The sequence below is a fragment of the Lissotriton helveticus genome, chromosome 3_1 (genome assembly GCF_964261635.1).
Source record: "Lissotriton helveticus chromosome 3_1, aLisHel1.1, whole genome shotgun sequence".
Taxonomy (NCBI): domain Eukaryota; kingdom Metazoa; phylum Chordata; class Amphibia; order Caudata; family Salamandridae; genus Lissotriton; species Lissotriton helveticus.
The window spans coordinates 1,556,930,042-1,556,947,289 of record NC_136061.1 but is presented as its reverse complement, the minus strand read 5'-3'; the positions used below and the strand labels follow the sequence as shown (position 1 = coordinate 1,556,947,289).

Below are 17,248 nucleotides of genomic sequence, written 5' to 3'. Positions count from 1 at the left end.
ATTGCTGTCAGAATGTGTGGTATGTGAGTGAGTGCAAAAGTGCAGGGCGTGTTTTGGAGTATTTGCTGTCGTCAGTGTGAACAAATCAGTCCACCAAGACATAGCAACTTGTTCAAGTGGATCCAAACAAGAAGGTGAAAAAGTTGAGATTATGAGAAGAGCAAAGTCATAGGAAGAAAGTGTACCCCCTGGGTAGGAGGATTCTGGCAAAACATAAAGCAAAAATGCTGAAGGCTGATATAGAATGCAAAGACAAGGCGGCTATTCACATCAGGGGTGAAGATTCTTCAAGGCTTACAATGTACTGGGATTTTGTACTGGAATTTGTGTTTGGGGAAACACACAATTAACATACAAAATAAAAACACAGAACAATTTTAATTGGTCGAAATTGATGAGAAATGAGAAGTGGTACAGATATCTATAGAGACAGTTTCGCCCCGTTCGACCCAGACCACGCTTTCTTGGTCACTGCCTTTAATTTTGGACACAGCGTCATCTGCATTAGTCTAGGGCCTTTTTTGCAATCTATTCTGGCATGTTCCCAAAAATTGAAACAGAGATCGTTTTTTGTGGTCATGGAGTTCACTGCTCTTCATTTAAATTCTGAGGTTAGTGGATCTTGGCCTCCGAGATCTCCACCAATCTATATGTAGGTCTTCCTGCGCTATTTGTATCCACTCCTTTCAGCATTTGCTCAAGGCTTAATCATCACAGTACTTCGACCCCTGTTTCACCCTCTGTCAGACCTGCCTGTTTTTAGCTTTCTACAACTACACACCAATCTCAAAACTGGAAAACCTGAAGGATCTCGGCACTAGAGAACTTGAGCATTGCATCCAAGCTGTAGTGCAGTAAATATTGAGTAGCCACCTTGTGGACAATTGGGTTACTGGCTGAGGGTGGGTGAAACCCTACTCAAGCAGCGACCTCAATCTGTGAGGGTGAAACACAAACACGTCTCAAATTAACCTCTGGTAGCTTAGCATGAAAGCAGTCAGGCTTAACTTAAATGGAAATGTGTAAAGTATTTATGCAGCACTTCAAACAGTAATGAAGTGAAAACACAACACAAGAAAAATCACCAAACAATTTAGACAAATAAAATAAAATGTAATAAATTAATTTGAGACCAGAATGACAAAAATCCAATCAGTGGAACCGGAGATATGCAATTTAAAAGTTTTAGGCAAAAAATGTGCCAGAAGCACAAAGGTCCAAATGTGTTTTTCTGGTTGCGTGAACCGGATACAGGGACCAAGTTAGGCCCACTGAACAAAGTAATATAAAACTTTAACAGGCCACGAAGGAGACCATTCTTTTTAGGACTTCCATTGATGGTCTTAGTGTTTTTCCCAAAAAACCTGTTAAAGATCAACATTCTGGGCGTGTAAAGAACTTGTATATATGCAGTGTGTGCGAGTCGTGGATGAGTGAGTGATAGGTAAGTGGGACAATTATAATATTGCATTGTGAAGTATTGTATGGTTTGTGTTGTATTTTGTGTATTGTTGCTTATGAAACTAATGTATGAATTTTAAGAACTGTATTTAAATTAAAAAAAGCTTATGTGAAAATGATATGCACGTGAATAAGAAATACTGTTCGAAAACGAATCATGCAAAGTAAAATAAAAATGTGAATGACAAAACGTTTTTCTGGTCTCTCCACATTGGACTACTTCTACTTATAAATGTAGATAGGTTTAGCGGGAAGTGTTATTATTTAATACCTCTCAAGGGCCTGGAACTGTTCCTCCCAAAAGAGTGAGAGGCGTGGTCGCGTGTTAACTATCTCTCACTCTACTTAATTCAACTCTAGTCATAAGCATGGCTAGATGCACAATCACAGTTCTACAAGACGTATATTCCAGTACTCCTCACGCAGAACAATCAAACATTTCCTTAATAAACTGCACTCACAAACATCACCATTCTAAACAGTGATAAAGAGCTGAGGTTTTCTAACCCTCACTCCTTTTCGCTCCACAACACGCTTAGGAGCAACCAAAGATGACATACTAAGAGAAGCACTTTGGTTATCTCGCACAATTCCAACACACATCCTGCATGGGTCAGACTACTTTGGGCTAGTGAGATTGGACTGTGCCTGTGGGTCCGGACTCGCTGAACACTTGATTGCCAGATAGAAGCAGTGACTCTAAGGGTCAGTCGACTGTCCCCTGGAACAGAACCAGGGACATCAAAGCTGTGTAAGCCTCAACCGACGAAGCAGTTGACACTCCTGAGGGATCGCCGCTGGTCGCCTCTGTACACGCCAACCGACAAATCCGAGATAGCTAAAAGTTGCCCCTGTGTCTGCCAGACCCGGAAGTGCTAGTAGAGACTGGATTCGTTGCCCAAAAGGGTCACTAGCCCTACCAAGGATATTCGCTGTGACCACTGTGTCGCGAGATCGGAAGCCCTGCCGCAGCTGCTCTTCCACTGTCACAGAGAGGACGTTGTGGGACCCCAAGTGCTGTGGTCAAAATCACCTCAACCCATACGTGGACCGAAGGATCACCCACACTTCACCCCCGCCGACCACACATTTCCAGGAGCTTTATTGAGCATCTTTTCTGTCTGCATCCACAGCATCAGGACCACTCCATTGTCATCTACGGTGCTCATTTTCTAAAGGCTCAAACTTGACTTGAAAACACACTGGTGGCCAGGTAACTGTCTACAGTAACCTCTCTGGACTCCTAGACCTCTTTCCTGTCGAATTCGGTTCAGAGTCACTGAACTAACTGTTTCAAGCCATTCACAAGTTTGCAAAGTTTTTGTCAACTAATACTCGTTTACTGTTGGATTTTAAAGTATTTATTTCTTCTAAAATCTGTATCTTTGGAACCCTCTAGTGGATTCTGATGATCAAGGGCTCTAAAAATTCATTAAAGTATGTTCTAAGTTTCTAAATTGTTGTTGTGTCTGTTTCTTGTTGTGTGACTTTCCTATTCCATTCTTTGGGGATGTTAAATGCTTTACACATTGTTCCTTTGTTTAGCCTTGCTGTTACCCAGTGTGGAGCTTAAGGTTTGCAAACGAGCCTGACTGGACCCAAGACAGGGTTGGCAAGTGTATTCCACAATACCATATCGTATAACGCTCCCATATCCTCACAGTAACTAAAAACATTTAAAGTAAAGAGAGTCTTTTTCACACCAAAGTCTTCATTTAGTCACAATATTGCAACTGTAGCCAGCACCACTGCAGGTAGCGTTGTATTGTTAAGTTCAAGCCAATTAGAAATAAGCAACAGCAATTCCTTTTGTGTATTTCACTCCTATTTATAGCTCATCAGAGAAGCATAGCTTGGTTCAGACATGAGCAGGGCACCCGCTGCTAGTGAAACCAAACCTCTCTGATATCTAGTGTGACCACTTCAAAAATGTCAAATGAAAAAATGCACCCTGTGAGCACGTAAATGCTCATTTTATGTTAAGTATTAATGAAGAGAATGTGACTGCACACCTCAGTGTTGTCAGTATAAACCAAATGTGATACGAATTTAAAATGAACTTAAACTCATGTGCGTGCTACCGTTTGGGAGAGAGATCAGACCCCTGTCTCTCTCTATGCAATGAAAGAATAAGAAGGCGGCTGTGGAACACCACAGTCTGAAAACGGAGCACAGCGTGAATGGACGACACTACACGTCTCAATAAATCTCAATAACAAATGATTTCCCTTTGTTCAAGGGGTCAAAAGCCCATGCTTTTAATCAAACTCTAATTTGAATAATTGTAATCAGTACGAGAACCCAAATTCATGAACATGTGTAAAACACAATTTTACAATCACATTGTGTCTTCATTTGATAAAGCTTTTGCAAAAATCATATAATGGTATCAATGTACATGATTAACTGATACAAACAAGTTCAGATACAAATCCCAATGCATTTCGGGTTCGACAAATGAACCCTTCTTCAGTGGATATTTGAAAAAATGGTGAAGTACAGGTAATTTCAGAGTATGTTTCTCCACAGGAACCTGCAACACAATTGAAACATGTTGGTACTAGGTACCGATATTTGCAACAAGTAAATACATGTGTCTACATTAATGACATTCCTTAAATAGAATTTGCACTCTTAATAGTTTAAAAGAAAATGAAAAAAGGCAAAAGACATATGTGCTGAAATGCGACCAAAAAATAAATAATGTGGACTCATGGTTTGCAATAGTTCTACTGAAGGTTCAGTGAACACAGCTGGCACTCAATACAAAACACGCCCCCAACATTCTTCCATGATAGAAGCATCAGTCATATAAGGTGAAGCATGACACGTTCTGTGAGTATCTTACCAATCGAAGGGTTCAGAACCAATAGAAGGGTTCAGCACATATGTCTTTTGCCTTTTTCATTTTCTTTTAAACTATTAAGTGTGCAAATTCTATTTAAGGAATGTCATTAATGTAGACATATGTGTTTACTTGTTGCAAATATCGGTACCTAGTACCAACATGTTTCAATTGTATTGAAGGTTCCTGTGGAGAAACATACTCTGAAATTACCTGTACTTCACCGTTTTTTCAAATAACCCCTGAAGAAGGGTTCATTTGTCGAACCCGAAATGCATGGGATTTGTATCTGAACTTGTTTGTATCAGTTAATCATGTACATTGATACCATTATATGATTTTTGCAAAAGCTTTATCAAATGAAGACACAATGTGATTGTAAAATTGTGTTTTACATATATTCATGAATTTGGGTTCTCGTACTGATTACAATTATTCAAATTAGAGTTTGATTAAAAGCATTTTAGGTTAAGATCATTCCAGGTGAAGCAACACAATCCATCTATAAAGTGTGCCCACTGACTTGATTAGCTCCCTCAAAACTAAACCATCTGGTGATTCTGATGTACTTGGATATCACCTCTCCTAATGAGGTGGATGAGTAGGTATAATTGTACAAGGTCACCCCTTTAGAGGATAGAAGTAGCGCTCTTCATCGCAGGCTGCAGGGGATGTGAATTTTAGGAATCCCATTTCTTGAGCCACCAATGCGAAATTTGAAGTTGTGCTTGATAGATATCAGCATGAATGATGACACTTGCACACTTACCGGGAAACGTCGTTAAGTTTGCTATAAGCCTGCCCAAAAAAAAGAGCTGGTTGTATCCACTTGTGATGTGACTAATGAGCCCACGTAGATTTCGTTCAATGAGTCACTGCACAGTCCGCGATTCCAGCTTGCTTTTTGCAAACGCCTTGCGTCAGTGGGTCACTTATCTTGTCCGTATGACGCATAATGCTAGCACTGTTCAGCTTTGATACTGTCTGAAAATAACCAATGATTACACCCTTGGATGCAGTTAAAAGGCTTGCTTTTTCAAGGCTATAAGGCTCCATCTGGAGAGGTATAATAGCCTGTCAAACTGCATATCAGCTTGAAATGCAAAGTTAATAATCAGTCTTAATCCACGCTGTGAATTAAGAATTCAAGTGAGGTAGGGAACACATCAATCATGAAGCTCAGAATGCTGTGTTTTCAATTCTCACAAGTGTCAGTGATATGACTCAGTTTCTTTTTTATTTGGAACAAATAGATGATTTGTAAGCAATTGTTGGGTTTTGAGTTTTTATGTTTTGAAGTGCTGGTATACACTGTGCCAAAACTTCATGTATGTTATTTCATGCCCTCCATCTCATCAGTTCTTAATGTCACTCTTTCTACATCTGAACTGACAAGGTAGCAAGATGGCCACTGCTGGGATAGGTCATTTCCTTGTTTTGTCAAATGTTACATTTGTGAACTTATGGTGAATGCATACACTAGAAGTGCTGTTAGAAATGGGGGTCTCTAGTTGGCAGTGGTATGCACCCTGTCCAAGCAGGGACCCTTCCTTCTAGGCCGGATAAGAGAGTTACACACCCAAGTTAATCCCTGCTCACCCCCTTGCCAGCTTGGCACAAGTAGTCAGGCCTATCTCAGCTGCTATGTGTAAAGTATTTGTACATACCACACACAGTAACACAGTGAAAGTAATACAAGGGGACACCACTCCAGTTTATAAAAGTAAACAATCTTTATCTAAACCAAACAAGACAAAACGACAAAAATCCAACATACATAACTCAAAATATCACTTTTAGGTTTAAGCAATTCTGTCCATAGCACTTTATGGATGAGTTGATTTTATCACAAAGCACCTTTGATGCGTCAAAATCCAAGACAAAAAAAGAGTTGCAAAGGAGTTAAGTGTCATAAAATACAGCGATGCTTTGGTCCTTGAGTCCCAGGAAAATATTGGTGTCAGTTCTGCTGTGCTCAGAAGTGTTGCATCGATTCCTTACTGTGAGGAGAAACAATGCATCGATTTCCAGAGGTGACTCCTTTCGGCGGGGCGGTGCGTTGGAAACTTGGTGCACAGTTGTGATGCGTGAGAGGATCCAGGCACTGAGGATCAATGAGGTGGCAAAACAGGTGCTGCATCGATTTCCACAGTCAGAGGCAGGTGATGCATCGATTCCTCTGCACAGGAAGCTTGCAGCGGGGAAAAATGCACTGGAAGGACAATGCATGCATTTTCAAGTCTTGAAACAGCAGAATTACCTCCAAGGGGCCCAGAACTGGAATTGGCACCATTTGGCAGGTCAGAATATCCAGCAGTGGAATTCAGAGATGCAGCAGATGAAGTCTTTGATGACCCTGATACTTGCAACAGGAGGCAAGCACAGACAATCCCTTGGAGAATCTTGGAAAAGCAGGATACAAGAAAGCAAAGTCCACTTCTTTCACTACCCACAGACAGAAGCAGCAACTGCAGGCCAACCCAGCAAAGCAACACACAGCAAAGGGGCAGTACTCCTCCTGACAGCTCTTCAGCTCTTCTTCTTGGCAGAGTCCACAGTCCAGAAGTGTTCTAAAAATGTGGAGTTACAGGTCCAATACTTATACCCCTTTTGAAGTAGGCATACTTCAAAGGATAGTCTTTGTATTGCACAGAACCTGCATTGGCCCCAGAAACACTACAGGGAAGTGGAGACAGCATTGTGAGAAGTAAGGCACAGCCCTATTCAGGTGCTTGTGACAACTCTTCTCATCACTCCAGCTCAGGAAGGCCCATCAGCCTGGTCGTGATGTGCAGGGCACACCCCAGCTCCCTTTTCGTGAGTGTCTAGAATAAATGCAGAAACAGCCCAACTGTCAGTGTAAACCAGATGTGAGACTGCATTCACTAAAAGATGTGGTTTTAAATTTTGAGCCAAGAGAGCCCAAACTCCAACTCTCTTTCTCCACCCAATTGAAAGTTACACTTGTAAGATGTTACAAGGTAGCTTCAAAGATAACCTATGGTAGAGATAGTCCTTACAATAGTGAAAAAACGAAATTGGCAGTATTACACTATCAGGACATGTAAAACACATCTGTACATGGCCTAACTTTCACATGCACCAGTGCCAGCTCCTCCACTAAGGCGGAGGAGCATCGCCCCACTGCTTTTAAGCAGTGTAACTAAGGAACAATAAAAAGATGATAACGGGATGTTATTATCATCTTATTGTTTACATTTGCTTTGCAGGCGGCAGGCGGGCGGGCTGCTCTGCTCTCAGAGCAGGATAGGGGAGAAGTGGTTTGCACACTACTAAGTGCTCAATGACACTTTGATCAGCCCTCTCGGTCGGCCAAACCGTCATGCGCACTTTGTATATCCTCCATGCAGGCTGCATTACAGCCTAGGTGGAGAAAATGCCCATGCCCTCACTTCCTGTCTGAGTGCCGAAACACAGTGCTCAGACCAATCGCAACGCTGCATTGCAGTGTTGTGATTGGTCAGGAGAGCCTGGCAGTGCTTCCTGGTTCAGCCGAGTCTGACGGAGGAGAGACGCAGGACATGGCTATACGGTAAGTGGTTTTATTTATTTATTAATTTTACATCCCCCCCAACCACCACTGATCCCTGCCTACCGCCACTGACATACACTGCACCCTGGGCCTACCGTAAGGGTGGCCTACATGTAAGAAAAGGAAAGTTTTGGGCCTGACAAGTGGGTGCACTTACCAAGTCAACATGGCAGTTTAAAACTGTTTCCATGGACAGTGCAATGGCATGTTTCAGACATAGTAATAATAATAATGCTGACATTTATAAAGCGCAAACAGGTACCTCAAACAGAGGTGTCCCGGCGCTATAGCAAAAAGGCGGCACGCTGAGGTGACTCAAACAGCAAAAAGCCCTAAGAGCACTAACCTAAGCTAAACAGCCATGTTTTCACAGATTTCCTAAATAGTGGCTCTGAATCAGTATGCCGAATATTGTTTGGCAAAGAATTCCAAAGTTTGGTTGCTCCAACCGTTAAAGATCTGCCACCTAGCCGAGCTTTCCTAAATCGACGAGTGCAGAGCAGATTTTGAGAATTGGACCTCAGTGCCCGATTTTTCAATTGGACTGACCGGAATGCCAAGGTAAAAGCCTTGAACTGGATTCTTCTTGCCACTGACAGCCAGTGGAGCTTTTTGATATGCGGAGAGATGTGAGGACGAAAAAGGAACACGTCTGATCAGTCTCGCAGCCGCATTCTGTCCCATCTGCAGTCTTGTGACCAGGTACACTGGCAGGTAAGGTATAAAACAATGGGGTAACCCAGTGTCCCTCAGAGCCTGGGTGAGTATATAGTAAACTACAGTAGCTAAGTCGGGGGGAGCCAATCGCTTTGATGGTAAGTACAAATCATTAGAAGGGTCAATACTTATATTTACTTGAAGAGGTCAGTAAACAAATTAGATTAGAGCGCTCAAACAAACAAAAAACAAAACACCCTGACAAAAATGAAAAACTCGGGAATACTTGCAAAACATTTTTAGTATTGGAATTTTGAGCATTTCATCAGACAATATCAATATACAAATAGTTGGGCTGTCCAACTAAAACACAATAAATTAGTGACGTGTTTCAAGGTGAAAAGAGTGCTCAGTGCTGGTGACAAGGTGCATATATACAGGTATAAGGCTATACACAAGAATGCGCAGTTTCAAAAAAGGGGAAAAAAAGGGGGTCAGAACAATGATTGGAGGGATCACTCTGGTCAGGGCTGTATTGCTCAAAATTTGAAACCAGAGATATCTTAAAGCTGAACCACGGTTAAGCGTTGACGTTTCGACCCTAGCTGGGCATCAGTGGTATGTTGTGGCGGGTCTTCATCAGGACAGGGGACAGCCTAAGGTAGATGAGACGTGGCATAAGAGGGTGTTTTAGAATGGGCCAACATGGGAAGTGGACTAGTGATGACTATTATTCACCCTGAGTACAAGAAGGCGTCTTGCACAGTACAAGGGCAGCCAAATAGACCTAAAAAAGGTATAAATTGGCAGTTGATTACCAGGTCCGAATACGAATAAATCAAATTAAAGGAGCGTGCTAACAATGGAACATGTCTTACCTGTCAAGGTCAGGAAAGTCGTGAAGCAACAGGATTCCGAAAGTGAATCCTACTTGTAATTATAGCACCTAAGGAAAACGTATGAATATCAGGGTTCCCTAGAAGAAAATGCCAATTCATAGCGTTATAATCTAATGTCGTCAGTTGCATGCTCAATGATGTGCACTGACTACGCCGATAAATATGTCTTACCTGCGAATTGGCAGGACTACTGGGATTATTCCAGTTTCAAAGCAGCATGATTGAGCCAGGGCCGAGAGAGCTATTTGGAAGATGGAGGGAATAATTAATAAAGGCCGGCTCATGCCTCTGTCTTGCAAGACTGCCACACTGGTAATAATCTCTTACCTGTGGTCAAGTCGTAAAGATGTAAAATCCAGACGGGTGAACAAAGATTCCACGCAATGAATCCTAAACTATTAAAAGTGAGGATTTAGAGAGAACTCCAAGTCAGATTGTCAGAGAGTCATTGTGAGAAACCGAGGCTCTCCGTGAAAGCAGGCAGCCACCCTGCAGTCTTGAAACTGACTCCGCTTCTGTGTTCATTAAATGAGGGAATGTACGTGCCAGCATGCTCGAGGACGCATGACGTGGTGTAGCTACCGATTGCTGCTGTTAGACGGGCCGTTGAACAATCTGACGTAGTCCCGTTCAAGGCCACTAATGGCCCTATGACAGCGAGACCATTCCTACCCTGATCAAGGAGAGAGTCTCGGAATAAAACTAAATCGAGACAGAATATGACATTTGGCGGGAAACGGCCATTACAACGAAGCCGTTTCCACGAAATCGTTAACCACGCATGCAGTACAACGCATGCGTGGTTACCACGAAAGCCTTTACCACGCATACCTTTACTACGAGGTTTGTAGTAAAGGTATATGTGGTAAAGGAAAAAAGTAAAAAAAAGTGGGGCTTGGGGGGGTCTCACCCCCCCCCCCCAAAAAAAAACTCACCTGAAGTCACGTCGTTTAAGAGAAATCTGTAAAAACCTTCCGTTTTCTCTTAACGACGTATGACGTCACCATGCCACCAATCGAGGAAAATGTTATGAGTGGTAAACGAATTCCGTTGTAACGCATGCGTGGTAAAGGCATGCGTTGCAACGGAATTCGTTGTAACGTCATACATTCACATTTGGCTAATGTGTGGAATTGATACGAGAATATTAATCCCTAATCTAGACAAAGATCGAGAAATATTCGAACGGCGATGAACCTGTCAATAGGCAGGTTGCTCAAAAGGATGGAGAGGTGAAAAAATACACAATTTTTAGAAGTAGGTCTATGTAGTATGTCAACCTAGGAAATCACAGAGGGTCATAAGACCACAATTCCTTGATGGCAAATAGCACATGAAAACAGCAAGAATCATTCAAACATACATAATGTGATCAATTGTAAGCAGTCATATACATATGATGGCGATATATAAAATACAGCAATACACAATTTAGCTCAGAAGGTGGATATTGGTTTCTTGTAAACAATCATTTACATTACATAACAACCAGACTCTTTGGGCAAGTTCTTATGAAGGTGGCACGTAACATTCAACAGTACACAATGTGGCCCAGAAGGTGGGTAATGGTCTCCAGTCATATGCATAATAGGACAACCAGACCTATCGGGCAAGTTCATATATATATATTAACCCCATTTGTCTAGAGGTCTCTTCCAGTTCGTTGAGGCCGTTGATAACTGTATCAAGAAGGGAAGAGGTGTGGCGCCGCGGCCAGGGCGACGGACGCTGGGTATCACGGTTCGATTCCAGGCTCTGGCGGCAGGGGTCTGCCCAGCATCATGCGACTCTGGGAAATAGCTCGCTTAATCTTCCCAACGGCCCCCAGCGCCGAGATATCCCTTCGGGGGTGATTTGTGCGCTATACAAGTACTGGATTTACATTTACATTTACAAGACAATGTATCCATTTACATTTCCTTAGGGTAAGGGATGATGTAATTGAACCACTTCTTGGGTGAGGTCTTAACTTCTCTACTACCCACCACCGCAAGCTGTCAGGGCTGTATTTCTTGGGAGTTGAAGAGTTTCATTAGTGGTGCACCTTGTACATTACATTTGTACCTACTCATGTGTTACAGTATCCTAGCCTTCACTTTTTGTGTAGTTTGCCATATATAGAGCTTATCACAAGGACATTTAATCGCATAAACAAGGTTCATGCTGTTACAGTTAGTGTGTGAAGAAAGGTTGTATGTACTACCCTCATAAGTAAAGGATGATCCTACAACAATTTATTTTACATTCCCCCAACCACCACTGATCCCTGTCTACCGCCACTGAGGCCTACCTTAAGGGTGCCTTACATATAAGAAAAGGAACGGTTTGGGCCTGACAAGTGGGTGCACTTACCAAGTCAACATGGCAGTTTAAAACTGCTCTCACAGACATTGCAATGGCATGTCTCAGACATAATAATAATACAGACATTTATAAAGCACGAACAGCTACCTCAAACAGAGGTGCCCCCGCCACTAAAGCAAAAAGGCGGCGCACCGAGGTGACTCAAACAGCAAAAAGCCCTAAGAGCAGTAACCTAAGCTAAACAGCCATGTTTTCACAGCTTTCCTAAATAGTGGCTCTGAATCAATATGGCAAATATTGTTTGGCAAATAATTCCAAAGTTTGGTTGCCCCGACCTTAAAAGATCTGCCACCTAGCCGAGCTTTCCTAAATCGAGGAGTGCAGAGAAGATTTTGAGAATTGGACCTCAGTGCCCGATTTTGCTTTTGGACTGACCGGAATACCAAGGTCAAAGCCTTGAACTGGATTCTTCTTGCCACTGGCAGCCAGTGGAGCTTTTTGATATGCGGAGAGATATGATGACAAAAAGGAATACGTCTGATCAGTCTTACATCCGCATTCTGTCCCATCTGCAGTCTTGTGACCAGGTACACTGGCAGGCCCAAATAGAGGCCGTTAGCTTAGTCCAGCCTAAATGTCACAGTGGCATGGACTATGACTTGGCGGCACTCCTCTGGCAGCAGATGTAAGAATTTCCATATATTTCTGAGTTTGCTGAAGCAGGAGGCTGTCACCTGCCGAATTTGAGTAGAGAAGGAGAGGTCTACCTCCCATTTCACTCCCAATTTTTTTGCTGCTGGGGCGGGAGGCGATCCCATTTCCTCCGGCCACCACAGCTCCAATGCTGGCGGCAAATCCTTGCCGAAGAACAGCACTTCAGTTTTCTCTGCATTGAGTTTGAGTTTATTATTGTTCATCCATTGGGCAATGTCTTTCAGATAGCCCTTTAAACTCTTAAAGGAGTGCTTCGACTGGTCATTAAAAGAAAACACCAGCTGGGTATCGTCAGCGTATGATATCGCCTTCACACACCAATTAGATATAAGAGAAAACAGCGGGGCCAAATATATATTAAAAAGAAGCGGACTCCGCGCCAACCCCTGAAGCACTCCGCACCATAGAGGTTTGGGTTCTGACTGATGGGATTGCAAGGCGACCTTGTGTGTGTGCGATTGTTAAGAAATGACTTCAGACAGGCAAGCACCAACCCCCCCAATGCCGATGTCCTGGAGTCTCTGAACCATCATTAGATGGTCTACCGTGTGGGATGCATCGCTGACGCCCCTGAATCCACCGACATTCTCACCGACTCTGCCACCTCTAATAGAGCCGTCTCTGTACTAAAACCGGACTAGAAACCAGATTGGGTATTATGCAGAATCCCATGACTCCCAATGAAGTTCGCCAGTTTTGGTTGCACCATTTTTTCCAACATTTTTGCTGGGGCTGGTAACAGCGAAATCGGTTGGTAATTATTCAATTCCCCTGGATCCACATTGGTTTTTTTTTCCTGAGAGGGAGGAGGAGGAGAATGGGATGTTTCCATGTGTCAGGGAAGATGCCGGAAGTGAGAGACGTATTCCATATGTGAGACAACACATGGATAAGAGAGTGAGCGAGCTCACTCCACAATTTATAGGGGCAAGGGTCCTCTGGTGAACCTGACTTACATCTCTGTATCTCTGCCAATGCTTCATGCTGAGAAATGGGGAGGAATTCCGTGAGGGAGCACTCTGGCTTACTACTCCCATTTGCATCTCTTTTATCAGTCACTGCTACTGCTGAGAACGAATTATGAACTTTCCGAATTTTACTATCGAAAAAGTCAGAGATTCTTTCGCTCAGTGAAAGAGAAGATTGCACTTAAATCTCTAATTCTCTCGGTTTGAAAAGGAGTTAACAACCCTAAATAATTCTTTGCTTGAGTTATCTGCATTATTGATGCACATTGCTACGTATTCCCTCTTAGCCTCTCTCGCCAATTTATGAAGCACTTTCAGTGCTTTCTTATATACCCCTTTAGCCACAGCACTGTAATCCACCCTCCACTGGCGTTCCAGCCGTTTGCACCTACTTTTATTTATCCTAAGGGTCTCTGAAAACCAAGGGGACGAGGGAGATTGCCTCATTAATTTTGTGACTCTGGCTCGAGCAGAGGAGTCCACAAATGGGGAAATCCACTTATTTAAAGAAAGTGTATCCACGTTTGGATCTTTAGATAGTAACCGTTGATTAGCCTGCAAAACAGGACCTAAGGACTCAGCGGTCAGCTTCTTCCATTTTCTTTTTAAAAAGTAACGGGTACCCCTGTACTGACTTAAGCAATTAACTCATAGTTAAAATTACGATTGTGCGAGACCCGAGCATCTTCGTCTTACTCCGCGTGTCGCGTTCGACACTTTTTTGGAGGAAGTCGGTGTGATTGTTTCTAGATTTAGTCCACTTGAGATCCCTAAAAAACTCCATGGGGTCTTCCAGAAGAATTTTTGAGCTACTGTTGTAAAATAATTGCGAGCCTTGAAAAATTCGTACTAATACGACGAAACACATGCCGGCTGTCTGCTCATCCATCTTGCACTTTGAGTCATCTACATCAAGACTCCAATGGATCTCCCATTTGTTTACTAAATTGTTATTAATATTTGTTGCCTTGCTTTGATGTGTACTCTATTTGCATTTGGGTCTATTAAAACTGTTCTGACTACTAAGTCTGATAATAAGACATGCCATTGGTTGTGCTCTGTAATTGATATTTTGTTTGCATTTTATATGGGAAAGAGAAATCCTTTCTGTATATAAGACGGACACCGATAGATGGCTCGGTGTTCTACATTGAGCACACCTATAAACTTAATATTGTTATGATACTGGGTGGGATAAGATAGAGGCGGAGGTGCTGACCTGTTCTTGTAACCACCGCCATTTCCTTTCTATAAACCTTCATATTTTTATTAATATGAACGACAATGCTCTGTTAAAAATAAAGCTCACTCGTGAGAATTCCCAGTTGACAACACATATATAGTACCCCGCACTACATTTGAAGAGAATAGTGCCCCCTACATTCACAGTTGTAAGGCATCAACATTTCCTCAGAAAAACATAATGAAAGTGAGAAAATAATTGAAAATATTATAAATAATGCTCGAGTATTACAAATAATTTACTTTTCCACACATGCTCATCAACAACACATAATACGTGTGTGTGTGTCTGTGTGTGTGTGTGTGTGTGTGTGTGTGTGTGTATATATATACACACACACATACAGTCAAGGTACATATATGTTAAGTTAAGTATAATATAACCTTTACTTTCCTATATAAACTTAATGTTTTGCTATTTTGGCCAGCAATATGTTTGCTAAAATATTATAGTAATTCGATTTAAAGACTCGACATTTTGTGGCCATACCAAATAATTCTTCCCTATATGTAACCACCCATGCCTTGCCCCTACACAGCCCCATTTACATATGTTTACAGATTGATATGTGCAATTAAAAATCACATAAAGTCAACATTTCTTAATGGTGTATTATTATATAAAATCCCGATTTACTCAAATGGTTAACTTTCATGGCTCTTTCTTCAGGAGAGAGTTTGAGGGAAGATCTTTTAGAATATATTGTAGTCAATTTCCTTCATTGGCTGCGATATTGACGCCTCTGGTGAGTCGTGGAGATGATGTCAAAGAGGTCTCCTCTGGAGTTTCAGGCAGGCCAGTTATTCGTGGTGCTTTAGAAGGTGTGTGGATAGCGTGGGTTTTACTGTTGCACTGTAAGATTAGGCGGATTGAATGCCCCATCTGAATTTGATTCCTGTCGACTCCAAGCAATTGGTAGCTTGTCAGAGCAGCCAATATTTTTGCAGTGTGATGGGGGACAAAACCCTCGTACATCCACACTGGAAAGAGATCTGGCTGTTAGAGCGAGCGGCGATCATGATTGCATCCTTGTGCCTGAAATAGTGCATACAGGTCAGGATGTCTTGTGATTTGAAGTGAATATCTGTTTCAGGGATGTCTGGTTGTACATATATGAATAAGTGCTTGACATAGCTTTCAGTGTCCCCTTTCTTTGTGTCATGTGAGGCACACCTTATCCTGACATTGGACCATATTGATCTGTTTCGAGGTCCTCAAGATGGAATTGACGATCAATATTTTGCTTTTGCAGGCCCAACACCTCTCTTTAGAAGGATTCTAACTTTTCTTCCCTGGTGTCTCCTGCATCTTCTAGAGAGGATATACTTTGTCCAAACTCCCATATGTCGTGTTTACCTCCTTCAGATCCCTGGAGACCTCATCTCGTAATACTGCATAGTCAGTCTTGTGTTTGACAAGCCGGTTCATGATACAGTCTATTTCATGGGAAATATCATATTTACTGTCTGTAAAACGTGCACATTCGATAAGTATGGAGAAGTATTCCTTTAAGTTCATCTATATATATTAGTTTACAACTCCCACACACAGTACTTTGAATGGTGTGGTAACAGAACAAAAGTAAATAAAATATAATTATAAAATAAAAAAAGTAATTCCTGAGTTTACCAAACATCTCTACCAAGAGGTAGCGGGTGAGAGGCACCTTTGGGATTACTTGTAATAGTCTCCATGGGAAAGCATCTTGGCTACCTCCTCCTTCCGTTTCCTGATCCATGTCTGAGTCATGTTTCTTGGCACCAGGCTTTGCAAGTATGTCCTTTAATATATTGTGCCTCCTGTTTTTGTGCACTGCTATGTTAATAAGTGGGAGTTGCGGGCCATATCTAAGCAGTTAGGCGAGGGGGAGGAGCTTCTCAACCCCCGTGCAAGCCTAACTGCCACCCACAAATTTTATATTTAGAGGATCGTTGTGTTTATGTGGGCCCAAGGGTTCTATATGCAGTTGGTCTTTAAGACACTATGGGCCAGTTGTACCAATGTTTTTTTGCAGGCGCAAATGGGTTTTAGACCCATTTGTGACCGCAAAAAACATGTGGCCCATGTACTAATCCTATTTTGTGGGTCGCGAATCAATTTGTGACTCGCAAAATATGATTAGAGACTCGCTATTAGGAAGGGGCGTTCCAAGGGCGTCCCTTCCGAATAGCGACTCCTAATGCTATGTATGACTGTTTTGCGACCGCAATTGCGGCAGGAAAACAGTTGCAGTTTACCACTCTTCACAGAAGGGTGGTAAACCACTCGCAAACAGGAAAGGGTCCCCAGGGGACCCCTTACCCTTTGTGAGGGGCTCTCAAAATATCTTTTAAGGGTAGGCAGTGGTCCCTGACGTAAGTAAGGTATTACAATTGTAACTTGTATTAGTTATAATTAAATGGTGAATTTCAGTGCATTTTTAAAAGTTAGCTTGCTTATTATTAGAAAACCTATGCATACCTCCACTTTAAGCTTTATTTTTTCAGTGAAAATATATGTACTATCATCTGAAAGGTCTACATTTGGAAAAAAGCATAAAGAGTGAACATTCCATTTGAAATCTAGAATTATTGCAGTTCTGAAAGATTGATTTAATATTCATTA

At 42.2% G+C, this 17,248-nt stretch overlaps 1 protein-coding gene across 1 annotated transcript in view; it reads left to right on the top strand.

Moving 5' to 3' along the window:
• Positions 1–17,248, top strand: part of ALG9 (ALG9 alpha-1,2-mannosyltransferase) — a 682,403-nt gene that overhangs the window by 139,880 nt on the left and 525,275 nt on the right. The window lies entirely within an intron of this gene.